General features: G+C 49.5%; 1 protein-coding gene across 2 annotated transcripts in view; it reads left to right on the top strand.

The window, feature by feature from the left end:
- The first annotated feature begins 467 nt into the window (after window positions 1-467).
- Window positions 468-10,375, top strand: part of LOC147119707 (uncharacterized) — a 63,443-nt gene continuing 53,535 nt past the window's right edge. Inside the window, exon 1 of one of the 2 annotated variants that reach the window (XR_015078064.1) lies at window positions 468-5,383. The gene's annotated coding sequence lies outside the window, so the exon portion shown is untranslated. Of the gene's footprint in view, window positions 5,384-6,012; window positions 9,294-10,375 lie in introns of those variants that run through there. The other variant, XM_085985203.1, reaches the window with a different exon arrangement.

Here is a 10,375-nt window from a genome sequence, read left to right as displayed (position 1 = left end):
CCGCGGGGGGGGTCGGCGGTTGTCCGGGCTGGCGGGGTCGGCGGTTGTCGGGGCCGGCGGGGGGGTCGGCGGTTGTCGGGGCCGGCGGGGTCCGCGGTTGTCGGGGCTGGCGGGGTCGGCGGTTGTCGGGGCCGGCGGGGTCCACGGTGGGGTCGGCGGTTGTCGGGGCTGGCGGGGTCGGCGGTTGTCGGGGTCCGCGGTTGTCGGGGCCGGCGGGGGGGTCGGCGGTTGTCGGGGCTGGCGGGGTCCGCGGGGGGGTCGGCGGTTGTCGGGGCTGGCGGGGTCGGCAGTTGTCGGGGTCCGCGGGGGGGTCGGCGGTTGTCGGGGCCGGTGGGGTCCGCGGTTGTCGGGGCTGGCGGGGTCGGCGGTTGTCGGGGCCGGGGGGGTCGGCGGGGGGTCATGCGCACGACTTACCCTTTATCCGAACTTCCAAAACCGGAACCCTCTAAAAACCGAAGGTTTTTTCGTTCGTACGCACGACTTACGCTGAACGAAAAAACCTTCGGTTTTTAGAGGGTTTCGGTTTTCGGAAGTCTGGATAAAGGGTAGTCTACCTGTACTGCATGCAGTTCTGTTCACCACATTACAGGAACGATGTGATTGCACTAGAGAGGGTACAGAGGAGATTTACAAGGATGTTGCCAGGAGTAGAGAATCTTAGCTATGAGGAAAGACTGGATAGGCTGGGTTTGTTTTCCTTGGAACAGAGGAGGCTGAGGGGAGGCCTTATTGAGGTGTATAAAATTATGAGGGACCTAGATAAAGTGGATCGAAAGGACCTCTTTCCCTTAGCAGCGGGGTCAAAAACCAGGGGTCACAGATTTAAAGTAATTGGTGGAAGGTTTAGCGGGGATTTGAGGGGAAATTCCTTCACCCAGAGGGTTGTGGGGGTCTGGTCTGGAACTCACTGCCTGAAAGGGTGGTAGAGCAGGAACCCTAACCACATTTAATAAGTACTTGGATGTGCACTTGGGATGCGGTAACCTGCAGGGCTACAGTCCAGGAGCTGGGAAGTGGGATTAGGCTGGATAGCTCTTTGTTGGCCGGCACGGACATGATGGGCTGAAATGGCCTCCTTCCGTGCTGTTACTTTGTATGATTCTATGGTTAAACACGATTTGCCTTTTACAAATCTGTGCTGGTTTTCCTTAATTAATCCACACCTATCCAAGTGACTATTAATTTTGTCCCTGATTACTGTTTCTGAAAGCTTCCCCACTACTGAAGTTAAACTGATTGGCCTGTAGTTTCTGGGTTTATCCTTACACCCTTTTTTGAATAATGGTGTAACATTTGCAATTCTCCAGTCCTCTGGCACCACCCCTGTATCTATGGAGGATTGGAATATTATGGCCAGTATCTCCACGATTTCCTCCCTCAATTCCCTCAGCATCCTAGGATGCATCCCATCCACTCCTGGTGATTTATCTAATTTAAGTACAGCCAGTCTTTCTAATACCTCATCTTTATCAATTTCTATCCTATCAAGTATCTCCACTACCTCCGCCTTTACTATGTCTATGGCAGCATCCTCTTCCTTGGTGAAGATAGATGCAAAGTACTCGTTTAGTACCTCAGCCATACCCTCTGCCTCCATGCATAGGTCTCCTTTATGGTCCCTAATCTGCCCCAACCCTCCTCTTACTACCCGTTTATTATTTATAAGCCTCTGGAAGACTTTTGGATTACCTTTTATGTTGGCTGTCATTCTATTCTCATTCCCTCTCTTTGCCCCTCTTAGTTTCTTTTTCACTTCTCCTCTGACCTTTCTATATTTAGCCTGATTCTCAGATGTATTTGCAACCTGACATCTGTCATACGTGCTCTTTTTCTGTTTCATCATATTCTCTATCTCTTTCGTCATCCAGGGAGCCCTGGCTTTAGTTGCCCTGTCTTTCCCCCTTGTGGGAATGTACCTCGACTGTACCTGAACTATTTCCTCTTTAAAGGCAGCCCATTGTTCCATTACAGTTTTGCTGCTAATCTTTGATTCCAGTTTACCCGGGCCAGATCCGTTCTCATCCCACTGAAATTGGCCTTCCCCCAGTTAAACATTTTTACTCTAGATTGCTCCCTATCCTTTTCCATAGCTAATCTAAACCTTAAGATGTTATGATCACTGTTCCCTAAATGTTCACCTACTGACACTTGCTCCACTTGACCTACCTCATTCCCCAGAACCAGATCCAGCAATGCCTCCTCCCTCGTTGGGCCGGAAACATACTGATCAAAAAAGTTCTCCTGAACACACTTCAGAAATTCTTCCCCTTCTCTGCCCTTAACACTATTACAATCCCAGTCTATATTGGGACAGTTGAAGTCCCCCATTATCACTACTCTATAGTTCTTGCACCTCTCTGTAATTTCTCTGCAAATTTGCTCCTCGATATCTTTCCCACTATTTGGTGGTCTATAGAATACACCCAGTAGTGTAATGGTACCTCTATTATTTCTTAACTCTAGCCATATAGATTCTGTCCTTGACCCCTCCAGGACATCCTCCCTCTCCAGCACTGTAACATTCTCCTTAACCAATACTGACACACCACCTCCTATCTTTCCCTATCTTTCTTGAACACTTTATAACCAGGAATATTTAATACCCAATCCTGCCTTTTTTGAGCCAGGTCTCAGTTATTGCCACAACATCATATTCCCCAGTGGCTATTTGTGCCTGCAGCTCACTTACCTTGTTTACTATGCTTCGTGCGTTCACATACACTGTAAACCCATCTTAGACCATCCTGTATTCTCTTAGTTTGACCCCACCTAATACCTTACTATTTATTACTTTAGTGCTCTCTGCCTCTCCCAATCCTTTGAGCACTTTATTTCCCCTTTCTAATGTTACATTGGTGCCCATCCCCCTGCCAACTTAGTTTAAACCCTCCCCAACTGGCAAACCTCCCCGCGAGGATATTGGTACCGGCTCTGTTGAGTTGCAACCTGTCCGGCCTGTACAGGTCCCACCTCCCCCAGAACTGGCCCCAATTCCCCAGGAATCTGAAGCCCTCCCTCCTGCACCATCTCTCCAGCCACACATTCATCTGCTCTATCCTCCTATTTCTATACTCACTCACACGTGGCACCGGGAGTAATCCAGAGATTACTACCTTTGAGGTCCTGCGTTTTAATATCTTTCCCAGCTTCCTAAAAGCTGTCTGCAGGACCTCATCCCTCTTTCTACCTACGTTGTTGGTACCGATATGGACAACAACCTCTGGCTGTTCACACTCCCCCCTCAGAATGTTCTGCAGCCGCTCAGTGACATCCTTAACCCTGGCACCAGGGATGCAACATACCAACCTGGAGTCAGGTCTGCAGCTGCAGAAACGCCTGTCTACTCCCCTAACTATTCAATCCCCTCCCACTATTGCTTTCCCTGTCTTCCTCCTCCACCCCTGTGCAGCTGAGCCACCCGTGGTGCCATGGACTTGGCTCTGGCTGTACTCCCCAGAGGAACCATCACCCTCACCAGTAGTCAGCACAGAATACTGGTTGGAGAGCGAGATGCACTCCAGGGACTCCTGCACTACCTGCCTGGTCCTCCTCTTCTGTCTGGCAGTCACCCATTCCCTCTCTGCCTGCACACTCATTAGCTGCGGGGTGAAATGTGCTATCCACGTAGCTCTCAGCCTCGCGGATGCACCGCAGTGATACCAGCTGCTGCTCAAGCTCCGAAACCCGGAGCTCGAGCTCCTCCAGCTGATGACACCTCCTGCACACGTGGTTGTCCAGGACACGGGAAGCGTCCTGGAGTTCCCACAAATATTATTTTTTTGTTCATGGGATGTGGGTGTCACTTGCAAGGCCAGCATTTATTGCCCATCCCTAATTGCCCTTGATAAGTTGTGGTGAGCCGCCTTCTTGAACCGCTGCAGTCTGTGTGGTGAAGGTACTCCCACCGTGCTGTTAGGGAGGGAGTTCCAGGATTTTGATCCAGCGACGATGAAGGATCGGCGATATACTTCTAAATCAGGATGGTGTGTGACTTGGAGGGTAACTTGGAGGTGGTGGTGTTCCCATGCGCCTGCTGCCCTTGTCCTTCTAGGTGGAAGAGGTCGCGGGTTTGGGAGGTGCTACCGAATAAGTTTTGGTGAGTTGCTGCAGTGCATCTTGTAGATGGTACACACTGCAGCCATGGTGCGCCGGTGTTGGAGGGAGTGAATGTTTAAGGTGGTGGATGGGGTGCCAATCAAGCGGGCTGCTTTGTCCTGGATGGTGCCGAGCTTCTTGAGTGTTGTTGGAGCTGCACTCATCCAGGCAAGTGGAGAGTATTCCATCACACTCCTGACTTGTGCCTTGTAGACGGTGGAAAGGCACAGGATGTGCATCCGCTGGACCGAGTTGCTCTGCCGTGCCTTTAATTATTCGACTATTAACTAACTGCTTTTTTTAAGTAACTTAACAGAAATAAACTCGAGACTTAAAATCAATCTCTCGCCAATCTGCTCCTTCCCTTGTGCTGAGGTCACTTACCCCCCTCCCTGACACTGGCGCTCCCTCCGGGCTCTTGGGCCTGTCTTTATCTGCGGCCGCTCCGCTCGCTGTCCCGCGGCTCCGCTCTCGTGCCTATTAACTTGGGTTCTGTGGCTCCACTCCTCCTTTTCACTCAGACGTCTCCATCACCTTCTTCCTCTCCAGCAATTCCTGCGCCCACTCTGCTTGTGAATCACTGCGTTTGTGAATCTCCCGGCTCTGTCTCCAAGCTCTGTGCTCAAGCTCAGTATTTGAAACAATGATCTCGATGCAGGAAATAGTGCACGGTGTGTTAGTTCCAGGAGATTAAATCAAGGACACCATCACAATCAGCAAAGACAATGACAAAGATCAGAACATTCCAAAGGCTGTCACATGCAGGACCTGTGGAGGAGTTGTACTAACCACATCCAAGAAGTGTTAAACCATGCACACAATAACTGATTTCAAATCTGAAGCAAGAGAGCTCTTTCAAGGGTTGGTTGAGAGGAATTTCCGATGAGTATAAAGTGAGAAACTAGTTCAGTCTATGACACCCACAAGCCATGTAGTCAAACGGAACCAGCTTGGGGTTAGATGTGGTAGAAGGTGAACTAGGTGAGAAGTGATATAATCAAGAGTAAGAAAAGCACAAAAATGGAACAGTCAGTATCAGAACATCAATTAGTCTCCTCTGATCATGGAGAAATCAAATATTCAATAAACTGTGTTTGAAACAAAGCAGCTTTATTCACTATTTATACAGAATATTAATCTCCAGCCCAGGTATAGGGGTTATTAAGACCAGCAGAAACACACTCAGTCTGAGTGAGTGGACTACCTGCGAGGGAGACAGTCGGCAAGAGACACAACGAAGGAGTGATGTCAGAATTCAAAGGTGTCACCGGCACAAGTGAGCTGAGAGGTGAGTATCGGCTGAGGATTTGTGGTCAGTTTGTTTTTGTTCTGTTTGAGTATATTTCTGCTACGTAGTTCATAGTCTATCTAATAGAGGGAAGTGCAGATTGGTGGGTATCTGTTGAGTGTTTCTTGTTAAGTTTATTTCTGTTAATATACCTCCATAGTCTGGTAAATAGAGGCATGGCAGGGCAGCTCAGATCCATGATTTGCACATCCTGTGCCTCGTGGGAAATCCTGGACGCTTCTTGCGGCCTGGACGACCATGTGTGCAGGAAGTGTCACCAACTGCAGCAACTCGAGCTCTGGGTTTCGGATCCTGAGCGGCAGCTGGAATCACTACAGTGCATCCGCGAGGCTGAGAAATACTTGGAAAGCATGTTTCTAGAAGTGGTCACCTCGCAGCCTCAGAATGTGCAGGCACAGAGGGAATGGGTGAGTGCCAGACAGAGAAGGAGGACCAGGCAGGTGGGGCAGGAATCCCCAGAGTGCATCTCGCTCACTAACCGGTTCACATCTCTGGAAACTGATGGGGGTGATGGTTCTTTTGGGGAGAGCAGCCAGAGCCAATGCCACAGCACCACGGGTGGCTCAGCTGCACAGGGGGAACAGATAGGTGTTTCTGTGGACGCAGATGTAACTCCAGGATGTATGTTGCCTCCCTGCTGCCAGGGTCAAGGATGTCACTGAGTGGCTGCAGGACACTCTGAGGGGGGAGCGTGAACAGCCAGAGGTCATTGTCCATATCGGTACCAACGACTAGGCAGAAAGAGGGATGAGGTCCTGCAGCCAGACTATAGGGAGCTAGGAAAGAGATTAAAAAGCAGAACCTCAAAAGGTAGTAATCTCTGGATTACTCCCGGTGCCACATGCTAGTGAGTACAGGAATAGGAGGATTGAACAGATGAATGCGTGGCTGGAGAGATGGTTCAGGAGGGAGAGCTTTAGATTCCTGAGACATTGGGACTATTTCTGGGGAAGGTGGGACCTGTGCAAGCCGGATGGGTTACACCTCAACAGAGCCGGGACCAATATTCTGGCGGGGAAGTTTGCTCGTGCTGTTGGGGAAGGTTTAAATTAGCTTGGCAGGGGGATGGGTACCAGCATAAAGAGGAATAAGGTGCATAAAAGAGCGAGTGTGTTGGATAGTATTCGAGAAGAAAGTAGTACCAGAGGCGGAAGTAGTACCATATTAGATCGGAGCAGACTAGGAAAGACTATGAAAAATTCAAAAATGGGTTTAGAATGCATGTACGTAAACACACAAAGTGTGGTGAATAAGGTTGGTGAGCTACAAGCACAATTAGCCATGTGGCAATATGTTGTGGCAATAATGGAAACGTGGCTTAAAAACGGTGAAGACTGGGCACTTAATATTCAAGGGTACAAGGTGTTCAGAAAACATAGGGAAGGAAAAAAGGGAGGTGGGGTGGCAGTGCTGTTGAAGGAAGACATTGTAGTGTTGGAAAGGAAGGATGTTCTTGAGGGGACAAGGACAGAATCCATTTGGTTAGAGTTGAGGAGCAAAAAGGGTATGATCACACTATTGGGGGTATTCTACAGGCCTCCAAATAGTGAGAGGGAGGTAGCGGAGCAAATCCGCAGGGAAATCACAGAGATATGCAAGAGCTAAAGAGTGGTGATATTGGGCGACTTTAATTCCCCAAATATCGATTAGGATAATCCTGGGGTAAAGGGAAAGGAGGGGGAGGAATTTCTGAAATGTGTTCAGGAGAATTTCCTTGACCAGTATGTTCGTGGCCCATCTAGGAAGGAGGCATTGCTGGATCTGGTGCTGGGGAATGAGGTGGGCCAGGTCGACCAAGTGTCTGTTTAGCAATGGTGAGGAGCAAGGAGCAATCTAGAGTGGAACATCTAAACTGGACTGGGGCTAACTTCAGTGGGATGTGAAAGGATCTAGCCAGGGTAAAATGGAACCCAAGACTGACAGGAAAAACTGTAATGAAACAATGGGTGATCTTTAAGGAGGAGATGTTCCAAGTACGGGCTAGGTACATTCCAACAAGAGGGAAGGGTAAAGAAACCAAAGCAAGGGCACCTTGGATGATGAGGGAGATAGAGAAGATGATGAAACAAAAAAAGAGGGTGCATGAGGAATATCAGGTGAATTCTTCAATGGAGAATCAGACCAAATACAATAAGTTGATAGGGGAAGTGAAGCTGAAAATAAGATTGGCAAAGAGAGAATATCAGAGTAGAATGGCAGTTAACATAAAAGGGAACCCAAAAATCTTCTACTGGCATGTAAACAGTAAGCGGGTGGGGCCTATTAGAGACAAAGAAGGCGATATATGCTTAGAGGCGCAGGGCAAGTCTAGAATACTCAATGAATACTTGGTATCGGTGTTTACTAAGGAGATGGATGCTAACAAAAAATTGGTCGAAGTGGAAAAGGTCTAAGCAATGGAAGTGGTGAAAATTGATCGACAGGATGTACTAGAAAGGCTAGGTATGCTTAGAGTGGACAAGTCGTCTGGTCCAGATGTTGCCTGTCAAGCTGTCAAACACTGACATTCTGTGTAGTTTGATGAGTCCTTCTGTTCAGGACTCATCAAACCTTTCAACTTTGCAGAAATCACCTGGCTGTTTTTTCGGTGGATGCAACAGCCAGTCTGTGATATCTACAATGGAGATGTTGGGACTCTGGCTACACAGTGGCTGAAGGCTGTAGGCAGAAACAAAGGTAAGTGAACATTTTCGAACACGTTACACTCACATTACATACACCACTCCACATTTACACCCATCACTCACCTCTACATCGCACTTTCAGACCCCTCTGACCCCCGCAGACCTCCTACTCCCTGATGGAGTTCTCCAAGGTGTTAGGGGGATTACATACGTGGGGTTACGGGGATAGGGTGGGATATGTGTCGGTGCAGGCTCGATGAGCCGAAATGGCCTCTATCTGCACTGTGGGGTTTCTGTGATTCTGTGAGGTCGGGAAGCCTGCACTTCAGAAGGAAAAATGGGGATAATCCTATTTTCTGCCTGTTAACTGCCTGTTAACAGGCACTGAATAGGCTTTAATCCCTTTCCCGCCTCGAGGAGACGAGACCCAGGGCAGGATGACTTCCCGCCTCCTGGCAAGAGGGCACGGAGGCGGGTTGAGGGGCGGGTTTGCCACCCGCCCCCAGATTCTGCAACTTCACCGGCTGTCCCGCCTCCATGGGGCTGACAAAATCTAACCCTCAATGTATTCAATGGGAGACTAGATAGGCACTTCACGGAAATAAACTTGCAGGGCTACAGGGAGAGAGCGGGGGAATGGGACTGCCTGGATTGCTCTACAGAGAGTCGGCACGGACTTGATGGACCGAATGGCCTCCTTCTGTGCCGTATGTATTTATGACTCTAATCTCTTATCATGGAGAAATCAAATATTCGACACACTGTATGTTTGAAACAAAGCTAATTTATTCAATTTTAATACAGAATATTAATCTTCATCCCAGTTATAGGGGTTATTAAGATCAGCAGAAACAAACTCTAACTCCCAGAACGAACATGGTTCAGTGCGCAATGCAATCCCAGTAAATCCTGATCTATTCACTAATGCGGCCTTTCAATGGCTGGGCTTTTACCCAGCATTCACCGCAGGGGAGAATGTGCAGCACCCGGACTACAGGAGCCCAGTGCGCAGGCGCAGGACCAGCCTGGGTTTGGAGCATGCGCGGTGCATGAAAGCTTGAATATTGAGGAAACAGACCAGCTCCGGATTATCGCAAAGAAGCAGGCGGACTAAGTGGAGTAATGGACCGGCGGGTGGGCGGGGAGGCTTCATAAACAACTGGTGTAGGCCGCAAATTCCGAATCATAACCTGAAAGTCCCGCGTTTGCAGCTTCGGGGTTCCTCCCGGTCAGAGGCCCAGGATAACAACCGCCATCTTGATTCAGTGAGTAGCAAAGCGCATGCACGGCCATCTTGGTCAGGAACAAAGAGTGGGCGGGGCTTCAGTGTCTGTTCCCAACCGGGTCCTAGTGCCCGGGAGAGTAAATCATTGACTCAGTTACTTGCTTCAGACTCTCCACACTTCAGATTTCTCACCATCCTGAACGCGCTGGTAAAAGCAGAACATACGGTTAACATCCCACACAATTAGAACAGAAGAGTCCCAGAGCTGGGCCCCCTTCTACAGTCCCATTGTTGGAATCCCCATGTACAGTCCCAGGGTTAGAATCCCCATGTACAGTCCCAGGGTTAGAATCCCCATGTACAGTCCCAGGGTTGGAATCCCCATGTACAGTCCCAGGGTTAGAATCCCCATGTACAGTCCCAGGGTTAGAATCCCCATGTACAGTCCCAGGGTTAGAATCCCCATGTACAGTCCCAGGGTTAGAATCCCCATGTACAGTCCCAGGGGTAGAATCCCCATGTACAGTCCCAGGGTTAAAATCCCCATGTACAGTCCCAGGGTTAGAATCCCCATGTACAGTCCCAGGGTTAGAATCCCCATGTACAGTCCCAGGGTTAGAATCCCCATGTACAGTCCCAGGGTTGGAATCCCCATGTACAGTCCCAGGGTTAGAATCCCCATGTACAGTCCCAGGGGTAGAATCCCCATGTACAGTCCCAGGGTTAGAATCCCCATGTACAGTCCCAGGGTTGGAATCCCCATGTACAGTGACAGGTTTAGAATCCCAATGTACAGTCCCAGGGTTGATCTCCCCATGTACAGTCCCAGGGTTGGAATCCGCATGTACAGTCCCAGGGTTGGAATCCGCATGTACAGTCCCAGGGTTGGAATCCGCATGTACAGTCCCAGGGTTGGAATCCGCATGTACAGTCCCAGGGTTGGAATCCGCATGTACAGTCCCAGGGTTGGAATCCGCATGTACAGTCCCAGGGTTGGAAACCCCATGTACAGTCCCAGGATGAGAATCCTCATGTACAGTCCCAGGATGAGAATCCTCATGTACAGTCCCAGGGTTAGAATCCGCATGTACAGTCCCAGGGTTGGAAACCCCATGTACAGTC

This window comes from Somniosus microcephalus, chromosome 4, assembly GCF_052327205.1.
Source record: "Somniosus microcephalus isolate GS21.2 chromosome 4, FLI_Smic_1.0, whole genome shotgun sequence".
NCBI classification, from domain to species: domain Eukaryota; kingdom Metazoa; phylum Chordata; class Chondrichthyes; order Squaliformes; family Somniosidae; genus Somniosus; species Somniosus microcephalus.
The sequence above is the reverse complement of the archived record's forward strand: the minus strand, read 5'-3'. Positions and strand labels throughout refer to the sequence as shown.